Source organism: Scyliorhinus canicula, chromosome 9 (assembly GCF_902713615.1).
Source record: "Scyliorhinus canicula chromosome 9, sScyCan1.1, whole genome shotgun sequence".
NCBI lineage: Eukaryota > Metazoa > Chordata > Chondrichthyes > Carcharhiniformes > Scyliorhinidae > Scyliorhinus > Scyliorhinus canicula.
The window spans coordinates 103,958,755-103,976,032 of NC_052154.1; the positions used below are offsets into that span (position 1 = coordinate 103,958,755).

The 17,278-nt window shown below is 51.3% G+C and overlaps 1 protein-coding gene across 2 annotated transcripts in view; it reads left to right on the plus strand.

The window, feature by feature from the left end:
- LOC119971586 (CD59 glycoprotein-like) overlaps positions 1-17,278 on the plus strand; it is an 85,888-nt gene that overhangs the window by 14,074 nt on the left and 54,536 nt on the right. The window contains exon 1 of one of the 2 annotated variants that reach the window (XM_038807355.1): positions 13,905-14,010. The exons of the other annotated variant lie outside the window; for it this stretch is intronic. The gene's annotated coding sequence lies outside the window, so the exon portion shown is untranslated. Of the gene's footprint in view, positions 1-13,904; positions 14,011-17,278 lie in introns of those variants that run through there. 2 annotated transcript variants of the gene reach the window in all.

The window sequence follows — 17,278 nt, forward strand, 5'->3', positions numbered from 1 at the left end:
AGGAAATGGCTGAGGAACTGAACAGGTTTTTTGGGTCGGTCTTCACAGTGGAAGACACAAATAACATGCCAGCGACTGATAGAAATGAGGCTATGACAGGTGAGGACCTTGAGAGGATTGTTATCACTAAGGAGGGAGTGATGGGCAAGCTAATGGGGCTAAAGGTAGACAAGTTTCCTGGCCCTGATGGAATGCATCCCAGAGTGCTAAAAGAGATGGCTAGGGAAATTGCAGATGGACTAGTGATAATTTACCTAAATTCACTAGACTCTGGGGTGGTCCCGGTGGATTGGAAATTAGCAAACGTGACGCCACTGTTTAAAAAAGGAGGTAGGCTGAAAGCAGGAAATTATAGGCCAGTGAGCTTAACTTCGGTAATAGGGAAGATGCTGGAATCTATCATCAAGGAAGAAATTGCGAGGCATCTGGATAGAAATTGTCCCATTGGGCAGACGCAGCATGGGTTCATAAAAGGCAGGTCATGCCTAACTAATTTAGTGGAATTTTTTGAGGACATTACCAGTGCAGTAGATAACGGGGAGCCGATGGATGTGGGATATCTGGATTTCCAGAAAGCCTTTGACAAGGTGTCACACAAAAGGTTGCTGCATAAGATAAAGATGCATGGCATTAAGGGTAAAGTAGTAGCATGGATAGAGGATTGGTAAATTAATAGAAAGCAAAGAGTTGGGATAAATGGGTGTTTCTCTGGTTGGCAATCAGTAGCTAGTGGTGTCCCTCAGGGATCCGTGTTGGGCCCACAATTGTTCACAATTTACATTGATGATTTGGAGTTGGGGACCAAGGGCAATGTGTCCAAGTTTGCAGATGACACTAAGATGAGTGGAAAAGCGAAAAGTGCAGAGGATACTGGAAGTCTGCACAGGGATTTGGATAGGTTAAGTGAATCGGCTCAGGTCTGGCAGATGGAATACAATGTTGACAAATGTAAGGGTATCCATTTTGGTAGGAATAACAGCAAACGGGATTATTATTTAAACGATAAAATATTAAAGCATGCCGCTGTTCAGAGAGACTTGGGTGTGCTAGTGCATGAGTCACAGAAGATTGGTTTACAGGTGCAACAGGTGATTAAGAAGGCAAATGGAATTTTGTCCTTCATTGCTAGAGGGATGGAGTTTAAGACTAGGGAGGTTATGTTGCAATTGTATAAGGTGTTAGTGCGGTCACACCTGGAGTATTGTGTTCAGTTTTGGTCTCCTTACTTGAGAAAGGACGTACTGGCGCTGGAGGGTGTGCAGAGGAGATTCACTAGGTTAATCCCAGAGCTGAAGGGGTTGGATTATGAGGAGAGGTTGAGTAGACTGGGACTGTACTCGTTGGGATTTAGAAGGATGAGGGGGGATCTTATAGAAACATTTAAAATTATGAAGGGAATAGATAGGATAGATGCGGGCAGGTTGTTTCCACTGGCGGGTGACAGCAGAACTAGGGGACATAGCCTCAAAATAAGGGGAAGTAGATTTAGGACTGAGTTTAGGAGGAACTTCTTCACCCAAAGAGTTGTGAATCTATGGAATTCCTTGCCCAGTGAAGCAGTTGAGGCTCCTTCATTACATGTTTTTAAGGTAAAGATAGATAGTTTTTTGAAGAATAAAGGGATTAAGGGTTATGGTGTTCGGGCCGGAAAGTGGAGCTGAGTCCACAAAAGATCAGCCATGATCTAATTGAATGGCGGAGCAGGCTCGAGGGGCCAGATGGCCTACTCCTGCTCCTAGTTCTTATGTTCTTAAGGAGGTCTGATAGTGGGGCTGCCTTGGTTGCAAAACCATCGATATGGTTCCAACAATACCCAACCAGTCCTAAAAACGACCGGAGGGCTGAAACATTTTGGGGAAGTGGCAATTTGACGATTGAGTCAATTCTTTTGAACTCGATCTCGCATTTGCCGTGTGTGATGACTGTACCCAAACATATCACTTTGTTCTCCAATATTTGGGCCTTTCTGGGGTTGACTTTACATCCGATTCGGGCAGCACGGTGGCGCAGTGGGTTAGCCCTGCAGCCTCACAGCGCCAAGGTCCCAGGTTCGATCCCGGCTCTGTGTCACTGTCTGTGTGGAGTTTGCACATTCTCCCCGTGTTTGCGTGGGTTTCGCCCCCACAACCCAAAGATGTGTAAGCTAGGTGGATTGGCCACACTAAATTGCCCCTATTGCCTCAGTGTGAGGATTATAATCACCACAATGACAGAGACACTATTGCCACAGTGTGAGGATTATAATCACCGTAGTGACAGAGACACTATTACCACAGTGTGAGGATTATAATCACCGTAGTGACAGAGACACTATTGCCTCAGTGTGAGGATTATAATCACCAGTGACAAAGACACTATTGCCACAGTGTGAGGATTATAATCACTGCAGTGACAGAGACACTATTGCCTCAGTGTGAGGATTATAATCACCACAGTGACAGAGACACTATTGCCACAGTGTGAAAATTATAATCACCGGTCGTGCACTCAGAGCCTGTGCAGACCAGCTGACAGAGGTATTCACAAACATCTTTAACCTGTCCCTGCTCCACTCCGAGGTCCCCACCTGCTTCAAGAAGACCACATCATACCGGTATCAAAGAAGAACCAGACAACGTGCCTCAATGACTACCGCCCGGTGGCCCTGACGCCAGTTGTAATGAAGTGCTTCGAAAGGCTGATCATGAAGCGCGTCACCTCCATACTCCCGGAAGGCCTTGATCCACTTCAATTTGCACACCGTCGCAACCGGTCCACATCAGACGCCATTTCCCTGGCCCTACACTCATCCCTAGAGCATCTCGAAAACAATGACTCTTACATCTGACTCCTATTTATTGACTACAGCTCCGCCTTCAACACCATATCCCAGCCAAGCTCATATCAAAGCTCCAAAACCTAGGACTTGGCTCTCCACTCTGCAACTGGATCCTTGATTTTCTGACCAACAGACCACAATCAGTAAGAATGAACACCAACACCTCCTCCACAATAGTCCTCAATACCGGTGCCCCACAAGGCTGCATACTTAGCCCCCTACTCTACTCCCTGTACACACACGACTACGTGGCAAAACTTCGTTCCAACTCCATCTACAAGTTTGCTGACGATATGACCATAGTGGGCCGGATCTCGAATAACGACAAGTCAGAATACAGGAGGGAGATAGAGAACCTGGTGGAGTGGTGTAACGACAACAATCTCTCCCTCAATGCAAGCAAAACTAAAGAGCTGGTCATTGACTTCAGGAAGCAAAGTACTGTACACACCCCTGTCAGCATCAACGGGGCTGAGGTGGAGATGGTTAGCAGTTTCAAATTCCTAGGGGTGCACATCACCAAAAATCTGTTCTGGTCCACTCACGTCGACGCTATCACCAAGAAAGCACAACAGCACCTATATTTCCTCAGGAAACTAAGGAAATTTGGCATGTCCACATTAACCCTTATCAACTTTTACAGATGCACCATAGAAAGCATCCTATCGGACTGCATCACAGCCTGGTATGGCAACTGCTCGGCCCAGAACCGCAAGGAACTTCAGAGAGTCGTGAATACCGCCCAGTCCATCACATGAACCTGCCTCCCATCCATGGATTCCATCTACACCTCCCGCTGCTGGGGGAAAGCGGGCAGCATAATCAAGGATCCCTCCCACCCGGCTTACTCACTTTTCCAACTTCTTCCATCGGGCAGGAGATACAGAAGTTTGAGAACACGCACGAACAGACTCAAAAACAGCTTCTTCCCCACTGTCACCAGACTCCTAAATGACCCTCTTATTGAATGACCTCATTAACACTAAACCCTGTATGCTTCATCCGATGCCAATGCTTATGTAGTTACATTGTATATCTTCTGTTGCCCTATTATGTATTTTCTTGAATTTTGTTTAATTCCCTTTTCTTCCCATGTACTGAATGATCTGTTGAGCTGCTTGCAGAAAAATACTTTTCACTGTACCTCGGTACATGTGACAATAAATAAATCCAATCCAATCCAATCCCCCCAGTGACAGAGATACTGCTACCGCAGTGTGAGGATTATAATCACCGTAGTGACAGAAACACTATTACCACAGTGTGAGGATTATAATCACTGCAGTGACAGAGATTTACCTCCCCAATTGGGACCCATTCTCACTCCATCAGTTCCTTATCTATTTCCGAGACCATCCCCTCTCCAACCCCTGTTTTATACAACACCTTATCCTGCAGTCCCCTTAGTGGGAGGCGAGAAAAGCTCGGGACCTGCCTCCGGACAAAATCCCGTACCTGCAGGTAGCGGAACCCACTCCCACCCGGCAACTGAAACTGCTCCTCTAGCTCCTCCAGGCTCGGGAAACTCTCCTCAATGAAGCGATCCCCAAATCTCTCAATCCCTATCCGCTGCCAACTCCTGAAGCCCCTGTCCAGCCCCCCCGGAGCGAACTGATGGTTATCACAGATCGGTGACCATACCGACGCCCCCTCCAGCCTCATGCGCTGCCTCCATTGCCCCCACACTCTCGGGGCTGCCACTACCACCTGGCTTGTGGAGTACCGAGCCGGCGAGAACGGCAGAGGTGCCGTTAACAAAGCCTTCAGACTCATGCCCTTGCAAGATGCCACCTCCACTCACTCCCACACCGACCCCTCCCCACTACCCGTTTCCTAACCATCAATATGTTAGCTGCCCAGTAGTAATTATAAAGTTCGGAAGGGCCAAGACCCCCTCCCCACGCCCCCGTTAAAAAACGACCTTCTTCACCCTCGTGGCTCTCCCGGCCCATATAAAACCCGAGACCGCCGCATTCATCTTCCTAAAATATGCCTTGGGGATGAACATTCGGAGACACTGAAACACGAACAGCAATCTTGGGAGGACTGTCATTTTCACTGTCTGTACCATCCCCGCCAGTGACAGCCGGAGCAAGTCCCACCTGCGGAAGTCCCCTTTAATTTGCTCAATCACCCTGTCCAAATTTAGTTTATGAAGCTGACCCCAGTCCCTTGCCACTTGAATCCCCAGGTACCTAAAACTCTCTCCGACCACTTTGAATGGCATCTCCCTCAGTCTCCTCTCCTGCCCCCTTGCCTGGATCGCAAAAACCTCACTCTTGCCGATATTCAGTTTGTAACCCGAGAACCGACCAAATTCCTCCAGTATCCCCATAATTCCTGCAATTCCCCGCAATGGGTCTGTTAGATAAAGGAACAAATCGTCCGCATAGAGCGAGACCCTATGTTCTAACCCCCCCCCCCCACTATCCCCCGCCAAATGTTCGATGCTCTCAGCGCCATTGCCAAGGTTCTATGGCCAGAGCAAACAGTAGTGGGGAGAGTGGACACCCCTGTCTCGGCCCCCGACACAGACTAAAATATTCTGATTGAACCCGGTTTGTCCTTACATTCGCCACCGGTGCCTGATATAGCAACCGGACCCAATCCACAAATCCCTGCCCAAACCCAAACCTTCCCAGAACATCCCACAAGTACTTGCACTCCACTCGATCAAAGGCCTTTTCTGCATCCATGGCCACCACCACTGGCATCATTATTACATCTAGGAGCCGCCTAATGTCTGACGTCAGGTGTCGTCCCGTAACAAATCCCATCTGGTCCTCCCCTATTAACCCCGGGACTCAATCCTCTAAGCGTGTGGCCAAGATCTTTGTCAGCAGTTTCGCATCTACATTTAACACGGAGATTGGCCTATATGAACATAGAACATAGAACAGTACAGCACAGAACAGGCCCTTCGGCCCTCGATGTTGTGCCGAGCAATGATCACCCTACTCAAACCCACGTATCCACCCTATACCCGTAACCCAACAACCCCACCCCCCCTTAACCTTACTTTTTAGGACACTATGGGCAATTTTAGCATGGCTAATCCACCTAACCCGCACATCTTTGGACGGTGGGAGGAAACCGGAGCACCCGGAGGAAATCCACGCACACACGGGGAGGACGTGCAGACTCCGCACAGACAGTGACCCAGCCGGGAACCGAACCTGGGACCCTGGAGCTGTGAAGCATTTATGCTAACCACCATGCTACCGTGCTGCCCGCACGGCTCTCCGGATCCTTTTCCGGCTTCAAGGTAAGGGAAATCGATGCGTGCGATAATGTTTGGGGGAGCACTCTCAACTTCTTGGACTCATTAAAAGTCTTTACCAGGAGCGGTCCCAACAGCCGAGAAAACATTTTATAAAACCCAACCGGGTATCCATCTGGTTCCGGGACTTTACCCGATTGAATCGCCCCCAACCCGTCTATAAGCTCCTGAAGCTCAATTGGGGCTCCCAAATCCTCCACCAACTCCTCGTCTATCCTTGGGAACTCCAGCCCTCCCAGAAATCGCTTCATACCCTCCTCCTTGGCTGGGGGTTCTGATTTATACAATTTACTATAAAACTCCCAAAACATATCATTCACCCCCGCCAGATCCAAAACCACCTCCCCCCCCCCCGTATCTCTCACTTTCCCAATCTCTCACACCGCCTCCTGTTTCCTCAGCTGGTGTGCTAGTGCTGGCTTTTCCCCCATATTCATAAACCGCCCCCTTTACCTCCTCAGCTGTCCCTCCGCCTTACCTGTGGACAGGAGCCCAAATTCCAGCTGCAGTCTCTGATGCTCCTTCAAAAGCCTGTCATCCAGAGTCTCCGCATACCTCCAATCCCCCTGTAAAAGTTCACCTCCCAGCCTGTCCAACTCCGCCCACTCGGCCTTCTCCTTATGGGCCCAGATTGAGATGAATTCCCCCCTAATAACTGCCTTTAGTGCCCCCCAAACCCCTCCACCGAAACCTCACCCGTGTCATTGATCCCTACATATCCCCGAATGGCTTCCCTCACCCACTCACATATCTCCTCCTTTGCAACCCTACGTCCAACCTCCATTGCGGGCACTGAGCCTTTCCCTTGCTGACTTGCAAGACCACCCAACGTGGGGTGAGGTCTGACAGCACTATTGCTGAATATTCAGCATCTACCACCTCCAGGGCCGGCTCAAGGCACCGGCAACTCGGGCAGTCGCCCGGGGCGCCATGTGCTAGGGGGCGCCAGAGACTCGGGTCCCGCGCATGCGCAGTTGGGCCGGTGCCAACCAGCGCATGCGCGGTGGCCGCCCTCGGTCCGCCCCTCGGTCCGCCCCCCCCACTCGGTCCGCTCCCCCCGCCCCCCCTCCTCGGTCCCCCCCCCCCCCCCCCCCCGCCCCCCCTCGGGTCCGCCCCGCCCTCGGGTCCGCCCCCCCTTCGGGTCCGCACTCCCCCGCCCCCCCCCCTCGGGTCCGCTCCCCCCGCGGGTCCGCCCCCCCTCGGGTCCACCCCCCCTCGGGTCCGCCCCCCCCTCGGGTCCGCCCCCCCCCTCGGGTCCGCCCCCCCCTCGGCCCCCCCCCCCCCTCGGCCCTGCCCCCCCCCCCCCCCCCCAAGGGCGCCGAAGTTCAGCTTGCCCGGGGCGCCAGCAACCCTAGGGCCGGTGCTGACCACTTCAGCCAGCAGCGTTTTGTCCAACACAAAGAAATCTATCCGGAAATACACCTTACGCACATGGGAGGAGAATGAAAACTTCTTACTTCTCCGCCTCCCAACTTTCCACATGACCAGCCTAGTCGGGGGCACCCCGCCCCCTTTACCTGCAGATCAACCATAAGCTCTCCTAGGCCAGTCTGCGGCTCATGTCCCGCACCTTCCCTGACCCGCCCTCGGGCAGCTATCGTCACCAACCTTCCTCCTCCTCCACTTTGAAAGTCCCCTCCCTGTCAGCAGTATAATCCCCCCCGCCCAACCCCGCCATTCCCACTCCCCCTCCCATTCCCCCACTCCCATTCCCCCCCACATCGATCTTCTGCTCACCTCCCATTTTGCTTCCGTGAACTAACGCGCCCAGTTAGCCTGGCAGCCCCTGCCCATGCGCCTAGCATCCTACCCCCCACTGATTCCCCTCCCCCCGCTCTTAGTGCAAACAGTCAAAACAAAGGCAAGAAGTAAAAACAAACAAACAATCCCTCTCAAGGTCCGAACACAGAGTCCCACCCCTCATCCCTTACCAAAGCACTGTATACCGCCCCGCCCCAAACAGAACTGAAGAACGGAAAAAAAACAAAAGAAATCCAAACAACATAAACCCAAAGTTTTTCACAATATAGTTCAGTCCTCCGCAATCAAAGTTCAAGTCCTCCTTCTCCTGCCAGTCCATTCTCCTTCATGAAGGCCGCTGCCTCCTCAGCCGAGCCAAAGTACAACTCCCTGCCCCCATAGGCGAGCCGGGTACAGTAGTCCAAACTTTGCGCCCTCCTTGTACAGGGCCGACTTGACACTATTAAAACTCGCCCCCCTCTGCGTGAGTTCTGCTCCCAGGTTTTGGTACACCCGAATCTCAATGTCTTCCCAAGTGCATCGCCTCATTTGCCTGGCCGACCTCATGATGCATTCCTTGTCCAGGAACAGATGCAATTATACCACCATCACCCTTGGCGGCTCACCCCCCTGGGCTTGCACATCAGTGCCTTGCGAGCCCGATCCACCACCAACGGGCAATCAAACAGACCTTCCCCAAGCAGCTTCTCCAGCATCTTCCCAGCATACGCACCCACATCCGATCCTGCGATTCCCTCCAGCAGACCCACGATCTGGATGTTCTGCCTCTGAGAACGGTTCTCCAGGTCCTTCACTTTCTCCATTAGTCGCTTCTACTAGTCACGCATCAGCTCAACCTCTCCTGCCATCGAGGTGGACTGTTCCTCCTGCTCCCCGCCTGCTCCTCCAACCTCTGGATCGCCTGTCCCTGGGCAGCCAGTCTCGTCTCCACGTGGTCAACCACCGCTTTGATTGAGTCCACTGCCCGGGCCAGGTCCTCCACATTTTCCTTCCGCTGTTGGGTGAACTTCTCATTTAAGAAGCTCATCAACTGGTCCATTGACCACAGAGCCGACGGGGCCAGACCCTGTCCGTCTGCGATCTCCATGTGTGTTGTCCGCTCCTCACTCGCCACAGCCACCTGATTCGCTTTTTCCCAGGCACTTCTGGAACCCAGTTCCATAAACTAGGGGTCACTCTCTTCTGCTCTCACTTGTCTATCTTTTTCCTACAAAGTTCCTGCGACAGACTGGTGTAAAGGCCACAAAAAGACCACCACGAGCAGGAGCTGCCAAATATGCGATCACTCACTTCATGGCTGCCACCGGAAGTGACAGAGACACTTACCGCAGTGTGATGATTATAATCACCGCAGTTGCAGACACTATTACCACAGTATTACCGCAGTGGCAGACACTATTACTGCACTATTATCGCAGTGGCAGACACTATTACCGCACTATTATCGCAGTGGCAGACACTATTACCGCACTATTATCGCAGTGGCAGACACTATTACTACAATGACAGGCACTATTACCTCAGTGCCAGAGACACTATCGCCGCAGTGACAGAGACACTATTACCACACTATCACCATAGTGACAGACAGTATCATCGCAGTGACAGAGACACTATTACCACACCATTTACACAGTGACAGACAGACACTATCACCGCAGTGACAGACACTATCATGGCACTATCACCGCAGTGACAGACACTATTACCGCAGTGACAGACACTATACATGCTTGTTCTGTGCTTTTAAGGTATGGAAAACAGCAGCTGCACTTGGTATGCACCAAAGAAAACACTTAAAGCGTTCAGTTTATGAAGATGCAGAACTATTAAAGTGCTCTCCATACAAACATAATGACTTGTTCAACTGTAACAGAATCCAAGCTTAACAATAGAGCAGAGGCAGAGAACAAACCAAAATTGCCAACTTCTTCGTGTAACCTTGAACAGATTCACTGTTCACTCGACTGAATTCAGCCGTGATCGCAGTGAACCGGATTTGCCAATCGTATTTCAGAAGACTAAAAGTGCAATATACCCATGGTCAAATGTTCAAGAAATGGTTCCAGATCTTTTACAGCGAACACTACAACAGAATAGTGAGAACGTTTGGCAGGTTCATCAGCAAAATCTAGACATTAGAACCTAGAACAGTACAGCACAGAACAGGCCCTTCGGCCCTCGATGTTGTGCCAAGCCATGATCACCCTACTCAAACCCACGTAACCACCCTATACCCGTAACCCAATAACCCCCCCTTAACCTTACTTTATTAGGACACTACGGGTAATTTAGCATAGCCAATCCACCTAACCCGCACATCTTTGGACTGTGGGAGGAAACCGGAGCACCCGGAGGAAACCCACGCACACACGGGGAGGACGTGCAGACTCCGCACAGACAGTGACCCAGCCGGGAATCGAACCTGGGACCCTGGAGCTGTGAAGCATTTATGCTAACCACCATGCTACCGTGCTGCCCATATTAATCTGCCTCTTTGCACAAATGTTTCTCATCAGTGTGAGACTAGCAACAGAGATGATGGGAGACTTGCTTTCTATCAACATTCTTCTAATATGTTTTATCAGAGAGAAGAGATGGACTACAAAGCAATGTGAAAAGATTCAAACCTGGGAGTTGTAACTTTTTGCATTACAGAATGGAATAGGAGATTACTTTAAAACCCAAAATGTTTAAATTAAAACACATTATTGTGTTATTTTTCTAATGTGCAGCGAGAGGGGCAGCACGGTGGTTAGTAGTGCAACCTTATAGGCCAAGGATAGGGTTCAATTCCAGCCTTCAGTCACTGTCTGTGTGGAGTTGTACATTCTCCCTGTTTCTGTGTGAGTTTCTTCCATGTGCCCCGGTTTCCTCCTACAGTCCAAAGATGTGGAATTAGTGGAATTATTGAGGACATTACCAGTGCAGTAGATAACGGGGAGTCGATGGATGTGGGATATCTGGATTTCCAGAAAGCCTTTGACAAGGTGCCACACAAAAGGTTGCTGCATAAGATAAAGATGCATGGCATTAAGGGTAAAGTAGTAGCATGGATAGAGGATTGGTTAATTAATAGAAAGCAAAGAGTGGGGATTAATGGGTGTTTCTCTGGTTGGCAATCAGTAGCTAGTGGTGTCCCTCAGGGATCCGTGTTGGGCCCACAATTGTTCACAATTTACATAGATGATTTGGAGTTGGGGACCAAGGGAAATGTGTCCAAGTTTGCAGATGACACTAAGATGAGTGGTAAAGCGAAAAGTGCAGAGGATACTGGAAGTCTGCAGAGGGATTTGGATAGGTTAAGTGAATGGGCTAGGGTCTGGCAGATGGAATACAATGTTGACAAATGTGAGGTTATCCATTTTGGTAGGAATAACAGCAAACGGGATTATTATTTAAACGATAAAATATTAAAGCATGCCGCTGTTCAGAGAGACTTGGGTGTGCTAGTGCATGAGTCACAGAAGGTTGGTTTACAGGTGCAACAGGTGATTAAGAAGGCAAATGGAATTTTGTCCTTCATTGCTAGAGGGATGGAGTTTAAGACTAGGGAGGTTATGTTGCAATTGTATAAGGTGTTAGTGAGGCCACACCTGGAGTATTGTGTTCAGTTTTGGTCTCCTTACTTGAGAAAGGACGTACTGGCACTGGAGGGTGTGCAGAGGAGATTCACTAGGTTAATCCCAGAGCTGAAGGGGTTGGATTATGAGGAGAGGTTGAGTAGACTGGGACTGTACTCATTGGAATTTAGAAGGATGAGGGGGGATCTTATAGAAACATTTAAAATTATGAAGGGAATAGATAGGATAGATGCAGGCAGGTTGTTTCCACTGGCGGGTGACAGCAGAACTAGGGGACATAGCCTCAAAATAAGGTGAAGTAGATTTAGGACTGAGTTTAGGAGGAACTTCTTCACCCAAAGGGTTGTGAATCTATGGAATTCCTTGCCCAGTGAAGCAGTTGAGGCTCCTTCATTACATGTTTTTAAGGTAAAGATAGATAGTTTTTTGAAGAATAAAGGGATTAAGGGTTATGGTGTTCTGGCCGGAAAGTGGAGCTGAGTCCACAAAAGATCAGCCATGATCTTATTGAATGGCGGAGCAGGCTCGAGGGGCCAGATGGCATACTCCTGCTCCTAGTTCTTATGTTCTTATGTGCGGCTTAGGTGGATTGGCCATGCTAAATTGCCCCTTAGTATCCAGCAATATGCAGGTTAGGTTATGGGATTACGATGATAGGGCAGGATGGAGAGGGGAGTGTAAATGGGTAGAGTGTTCATTCAAAGGGTTGGTGCAAGCTCGATGGGTCAAATGGCCTCAATCTGCACTGTGGGAATTCAGTGATTCTGTGATTACTGCAGTGGCAGACACAATTACCACAGTGACAAGACACTATTACCACAGTGACAGACATTATTACCACAGTGACAAGACACTATTACCACAGTGACAGACTATTATTGCAATGACAGAGACACTGTTACCACAGTGATAGACGCACACTATTGCTGCACATCTTTGGATTGTGGGGGCAAAACCCACGCAAACACGGAGAGAATGTGCAAATTCCACAGGGACAGTGACCTAGAACCGGGATCGAACCCTGGGACCTCAGTGCCGTGATGCTACCCACTGCGCCACTGTACTGCCCTACAAAGACACTATTACCCCAGTAACAGACACTATTTCCAGTGACAGACACAATTATTACAGTGACAGAGACACTATTACCTCAGTGACAGACACTATTACCACAGTGACAGACATTATTTGACTGACAGTGACACTATTACAACAGTGACAGACACTATTACTGCACTGACAGACACTATTACCACAGTGACAGCACACTATTAGGATAGTGACAGTGACACTATTACTACAGTGACAGTCACTATTACCGCAGTTTCAGGTACTATTACCGCAGTGACAGACACTATTACCACAGTGACAGACACTATTAACACAGTCACAGACACTATTACCACAGTCACAGACACTATTACCGCAGTGACAGACACTATTACCACAGTCACAGCAACTCTGTTACCACAGTCACAGACACTATTACCACAATGACAGACATTATTACCAGTGACAGACACTATTACCACAATGACAGACATTATTACCAGTGACAGACACTATTACCACAGTGATAGTTACTATTACCGCAGTGACAGACATTACCACAGTGACAGACACCTTTACCACAGTAAGAGACACTATAACCACAGTGAGTCATTGCCGCAGTGACAGACATTATTACCAGTGACAGACACTATTACCACAGTGATAGTTACTATTACCGCAGTGACAGACATTATTACCACAGTGACAGACACCTTTACCACAGTAAGAGACACTATAACCACTGTGAGTCATTACCGCAGTGACAGGCATTATTACCAGTGACAGACACTATTACCACAGTGATAGTTACTATTACCGCAGTGACAGACATTATTACCACAGTGACAGACACCTTTACCACAGTAAGAGACACTATAACTACAGTGAGTCATTACCGCAGTGACAGACATTATTACCAGTGACAGACACTATTACCACAGTGACTGCAACACTATTACCAGTTTCAGACACTATTACCGCAGTGACAGAAACCTTTACCACAGTGACAGACAGTGGTTAGCACTGTTGCCTCACAGCTCCAGGGTCCCAAGTTCGATTCCCGGCTTGGGTCACTGTCTTTGTGGAGTCTGCAGGTTCTCCCCATGTCTGTGTGGGTTTCATCCGGGTGCTCTGGTTTCCTCCCACAAGTCCTGAAAGATGTGCTGTTAGGTAAATTGGACATTCTGAATTGTCCCTCGGTGTACCTGATCAGGCGCCAGAATGTGGCAACTAGGGGCTTTCTACAGTGACTTCATTGCAGTGTTAATGTAAGCCTACCAGTGACAATAAAGATGGTTATTATTACCACACTGTGATATAGGGGGCGCCGCCAGGTGGCGCTGGCTCGCTGCCGCTCTCAGTTTGATGTTTGTGTGTTTGAGCGCGGCCCTGTCCGGGTTGAGTCGGCGCAATGCCGCCCGCGGTACTGAGCATGCGCATCAACGGCAGCGGCTGTCCGTCTTTGCAACTGACGGTCTCAGTGCGGCTCACAGCGGTCTGCACTCAGCGGAATTCACGTGAGTGGGACAACATACAGCGGTCGAGAAATAGATCAAATTGTGTGGAAGATAAGTGTTTTCGAAGAAATAGAGTCTGTATCTGAAAAACCCTCAAAAAAGAATAGTAGAAATTGTGAGAGCGTGTGTGTGAGAAAGTGATAGAGAGAGAGAGTGTGAGAGAGCGAGAGTGGGAGAGAGAGCGAGAGAGTGTGAGAGAGAGAGAGAGCGAGAGAGTGAGAGAGAGAGAGTGAAAGAGAGTGAAAGAGAGAGTGTGAGAGAGAGAGTGTGAGAGAGAGAGAGTGAAAGAGAGAGTGTGAGAGAGAGCGAGAGAGTGTGAGAGAGAGAGCGAGAGAGAGTGAGAGAGCGAGAGAGAGGCGTGAGAGAGTGTGAGAGAGAGCGAGAGAGCGAGTGTGGGGGAGAGAGAGCGAGTGTGGGGGAGAGAGGGCGAGTGTGGGGGAGAGAGGGCGAGAGTGTGGGGGAGAGGGCGAGTGTGTGAGAGAGAGAGTGAGTGTGAGAGAGAGAGCGCGAGTGTGAGAGAGAGAGCGCGAGTGTGAGAGAGAGCGCGCGAGTGTGAGAGAGCGCGCGAGTGTGAGAGAGAGCGCGAGTGAGAGAGAGCGCGAGTGTGAGAGAGAGCGCGAGTGTGAGAGAGAGCGCGAGTGTGAGAGAGAGCGCGAGTGTGAGAGAGAGCGTGAGTGTGAGAGAGAGAGCGAGTGTGAGAGAGAGCGCGAGTGTGAGAGAGAGAGCGCGAGTGTGAGAGAGAGAGCGCGAGTGTGAGAGAGAGAGCACGAGTGAGAGAGAGAGAGCGCGAGTGAGAGAGAGAGAGCGAGTGTGAGAGAGAGCGCGCGAGTGTGAGAGAGCGTGAGTGTGAGAGCGCGCGAGTGTGAGAGAGAGCGCGAGTGTGAGAGAGAGCGCGAGTGAGAGAGAGCGCGAGTGTGAGAGAGAGCGCGAGTGTGAGAGAGCGCGCGAGTGTGAGAGAGCGCGCGAGTGTGAGAGAGAGCGCGAGTGTGAGAGAGAGCGCGAGTGTGAGAGAGAGCGCGAGTGTGAGAGAGAGCGCGAGTGTGAGAGAGAGCGCGAGTGTGAGAGAGAGCGCGAGTGTGAGAGAGAGCGAGTGTGAGAGAGAGAGCGAGTGTGAGAGAGAGAGCGAGTGTGAGAGAGAGAGCGCGAGTGTGAGAGAGAGCGCGAGTGTGAGAGAGAGCGCGAGTGTGAGAGAGCGCGCGAGTGTGAGAGAGCGCGCGAGTGAGAGAGAGAGCGCGAGTGAGAGAGAGAGAGCGCGAGTGAGAGAGAGAGAGCGAGTGTGAGAGAGAGAGCGCGAGTGTGAGAGAGAGCGCGAGTGTGAGAGAGAGCGCGAGTGTGAGAGAGAGCACGAGTGTGAGAGAGAGAGCGAGTGAGAGAGAGCGAGCGAGAGAGAGTGAGAGAGAGCGAGTGTGAGAGAGAGAGAGCGAGTGTGAGAGAGAGAGCGCGAGTGTGAGAGAGAGCGCGAGTGTGAGAGAGAGCGAGCGTGTGAGAGAGAGAGCGCGAGTGTGAGAGAGAGCGCGAGTGTGAGAGAGAGAGAGCGCGAGTGTGAGAGAGAGAGAGCGAGTGAGAGAGAGAGAGAGCGAGTGTGAGAGAGAGAGAGCGAGTGTGAGAGAGAGAGAGAGAGCGAGTGTGAGAGAGAGAGAGCGCGTGTGAGAGAGAGAGAGCGAGTGTGAGAGAGAGAGAGCGAGTGTGAGAGAGAGAGAGCGCGAGTGTGAGAGAGAGAGAGAGCGAGTGGAGAGAGAGAGAGCGCGAGTGGAGAGAGAGAGTGAGTGAGAGAGAGAGCGAGTGTGAGAGAGAGAGAGGAGTGGAGAGAGAGAGAGAGCGAGTGGGAGAGAGAGAGCGAGTGGGAGAGAGAGAGCGAGTGGGAGAGAGAGAGCGAGTGGGAGAGAGAGAGCGAGTGGGAGAGAGAGAGCGAGTGGAGAGAGAGAGAGAGAGTGGGAGAGAGAGCGAGAGAGAGCGAGGGGAGAGAGAGAGAGGCGAGTGGGAGAGAGAGAGAGCGAGTGGGAGAGAGAGAGAGCGAGTGGGAGAGAGAGAGCGAGTGGGAGAGAGAGAGAGCGAGTGGGAGAGAGAGAGAGCGAGGAGTGGAGAGAGAGAGAGCGATGGGAGAGAGAGAGAGCGAGTGGGAGAGAGAGAGAGCGAGTGGGAGAGAGAGAGAGCGGGTGCGAGAGAGAGAGCGGGTGCGAGAGAGAGAGCGGGAGAGGGAGTGGGAGAGGGAGGGGAGAGTGGAGAGGGAGTGTGAGAGGGAGAGAGTGAGTGTGAGAGGGAGAGAGTGAGTGTTAGAGGGAGAGAGCGAGCGAGCAAGTGGGGGAGAGAGCGCGAGTGTGGGGGGAGAGAGAGCGCGAGTGTGGGGGGAGAGAGAGCGCGAGTGTGGGGGAGAGAGAGCGCGAGTGTGGGGGGAGAGAGAGCGCGAGTGTGGGGGGAGAGAGAGCGCGAGTGTGGGGGGAGAGAGAGCGCGAGTGTGGGGGAGAGAGAGCGCGAGTGTGGGGGAGAGAGAGCGCGAGTGTGGGGGAGAGAGCGCGAGTGTGGGGGAGAGAGAGCGCGAGTGTGGGGGGGAGAGCGCGAGTGTGGGGGAGAGAGAGAGCGAGTGTGGGGGAGAGAGAGCGCGAGTGTGGGGGAGGGGGGTCTTTGGGTTTATTCTGTTTGGATGTCTTTCGTTTTTTTCCCCGTTCTTCAGTTCTGTTTGGGGGGGGAGGGGGATCGGTATACAGTGCTTTGGTAAGGGATGAAGGGTGGGACTCTGCGTTCGGACCTTGGGAGGGATTGTTTGTTTTTACTTCTTGCCTTTGTTTTGACTGTTTGCACTAAGAGCGGGGCGAGGGGAATCAGTGGGGGGTAGGATGCTAGGCGCCATGGGCGGGGGTTGCCAGGCTAGCTGGGTGGGCTAGTTCACGGAAGCAAAGTGGGGCGTGAGCTGAAGATCGAAGTGGGGGTGGGAGGTGTGGGGGCTTAGGTGGGCGGGAGATTATACTGCTGACAGGGAGGGGACTTTCAATATGGAGGAGGATTTATGATGGTAATTGTCCGAAGGCGGGCCAGAGGAGGTGCGGGACATGGCTGACATGGTTGATCGGCAGGGAGGGGGTGCCCCCCCCCCGACCAGGCTGGTCACGTGGAAAGTTCAGGGACTGACCGGGTGTCCGCTCACTTGAAGCAACTGAAGGCAGACCTGGCCATATTGCAGGAGACACATCTGAAGCTTAAGGAAGGGATGGGTTGGGCAGGTGTTCCATTCGGGGTTGGTCTTTAAAACGCGGGGGGGTTCAGTTTTTGG